We start from the raw sequence: 2500 nt of genomic DNA, 5'->3' as shown, positions 1-2500 counted from the left end.
TTATTATACTTTAATTCACACAAAGCAAGATGCAAGTGCAACTCCCCCCCCCCCACCCCCCACCCCCGCCCGCCCACCCCTCCGCCCTCAGCCATTACTACATTAGAGGACTCGCCATAATTCGCCCTGGGTAAAGGACTTTCGCCAGAGCCTTTAGGATGCTTCACTCCTTTATCTCGAGTCTCCATCTCCGCTCAGCTGATCCACTCCTTCGCATCCTCTGATCGAGCGGCCGCTAAGTGCAGGAATGATTAGCACTTCGAATGCTAGTTCATGGACGGGACTGATACGAGTCTCAGTGAGGGTACGCTGCCTCCCGTTAGATTTTTCGTCTTCTCTGTATCTACGATAGATTTCCCGCATGGGGAAATATGATGGAGAAAGGAATACTCCTGACGAAGGGAAAACAGTAAATATTTTACCTTTTTTGCTGTATTTATAATCACAAGTATATATATATATATATATATATATAATTTATATTTATATATATGTATATATAGAAATATATATACACATATAATTTATATATATATATATATATATATATATATATATATATATATATATATATATATATATATATATATATACACACATACGATTCTCGGTGATGGTACGCAGCCTCCCGTTAGATTTTTCATCTTCTCTGTTGCTACGATAGATTTCCCACATAGGGAAGTATGCTGGAGAAGGGAATCCTCCTGACGAAGGGAAACCTCCTCCTGATGATACCTCTTAACAAAAGAAGCCATCCTGACGAAGGAAAGCCTTCCGTAAAGGAATCCTGAAGAAAGAAAAACCTCCGGAAGGAAATCATACTAAAGAGGAAAACCTCATGACGAAGTAAAACACCTAGTCAAAGGAAAACATCCCGTTGAAGGACAATCTCCTGAAGAAGGGAACCCTCCTGAAGAAGTTTCAGGAGAACCCTTTGTAGTTCGTTGGGACAGACCGGGGTGTATAATTTAAAAAATTGACTGAAAGATTAAAAAAAAATTAAATTGAAATTAAAAAATTAGAAAATTGAAAAAAATGAAACAAACACAATAACACCACCCAAACTAAGGTTCCCCACCAAACCTAACCTAGAAGCCCTGTCCTTACCTACTTACCTGCCGAGTGGGGAGACGCCCGGTCCAAGGAAGGCTTCCTGACGAAGGAAAACCTCCTGCAAAAGTAAGAACTCCGACGAGCACTTTCTATCGTCGAATAATCGAGCAGATATGGAGAGATAAACGCCCTTTGTTTTTTGGAAAGGGGCGAGTTAGAAGACTGAGGAAAGGAGGAGGGGGTATAGCAATCTTGGGGGAGGGAGTATAGCAATCTGGGGGAGGGATTACAACAAACGGGGGTGAGAGGCTATAGCAATATGGGGGAGGGGGTATAGCAACCTGGGGAGGGGGTATAGCAATCTGGGGGAGGAAGTATAGCAATATGGGGGAGGAGGTATAGCAATCTGGAAGAAGGGGTATAGCAATCTGGGGAGGGGTATAGCAATATGGGGGACGGGGTTATAGTAATCTGGGGAGGGGGTATAGCAATATGGGGGAGGGGTTATAGCAATCTGGGGGAAGGGGTATAGCAATCTAGGGGGAGGGGATAGAGCAATCTGAGGGGAGGGAGTATAGCAATCTGGAAGAGGGGGTATAGCAATCTGGGGGAGGGGGTAGAGCAATCTGAGGGGAGAGGTTAGAGCAATCTGAGGGAAGGGGTATAGCAATCAGGGGGAGGGGGTAGAGCAAGTTGTGGGAGGGGATAGAGCAATCTGGGGGAGGGGGTAGAGCAATCTGGGGGAAGAGGTATAGCAATCTGAGGGGAGGGGATAGAGCACTCTGAGAGGGTAGAGCAATCTGTGGGGAGGGGGTATAACAATCTGGGGAGGGGGTATAGCAATATGGGGGAGTGGGTATAGCAATCTAGAAGAGGGGGTGTAGCAATCTGGGGGAGGGGTTAGAGCAATCTGAGGGGAGGGGTATAGCAATCTGAGGGAGGGGTATAGCAATCTAGGGAAAAGTGGTATAGCAATCTGGGGGAGAGGGAATATCAATCTGGGGGAGGGGGCATAGCAATCTGAGGGAAAGGGGTAGAGCAATCTGGGAGAAGGGGTATAGCAATCTGGGGAAGGGGGCTGAGTAAACTGGGGAAGGGGTATAGCAATCTAAGGGAGGAGGTATAGCAATCTGGGGGGAAGGGGGTTTTAGCAAACTGACGCTAATCCCTAGCCGATAAGGGCTCAGTTCCAGGGGCCAAGATAGGGGTCCTGGCACGTACTTTTCCTAGACGTCGAGTGGTGTGAGTGAAAGACCCTTGAAGAGTGAAAAGTAATGGAGAAGGATCTCTCTCTCTCTCTCTCTCTCTCTCTCTCTCTCTCTCTCTCTCTCTCTCTCTACAACGTGAATTTGCATATGCAGTGGATATTCATTTGTAGATAATTTTAATGAGAGAGAGAGAGAGAGAGAGAGAGAGAGAGAGAGAGAGAGAGAGAGAGAGAGAGAGA

The sequence above is a fragment of the Palaemon carinicauda genome, chromosome 27, assembly GCF_036898095.1.
Source record: "Palaemon carinicauda isolate YSFRI2023 chromosome 27, ASM3689809v2, whole genome shotgun sequence".
Lineage (NCBI taxonomy): Eukaryota > Metazoa > Arthropoda > Malacostraca > Decapoda > Palaemonidae > Palaemon > Palaemon carinicauda.
Note: the sequence above shows the minus strand (reverse complement) of the source record.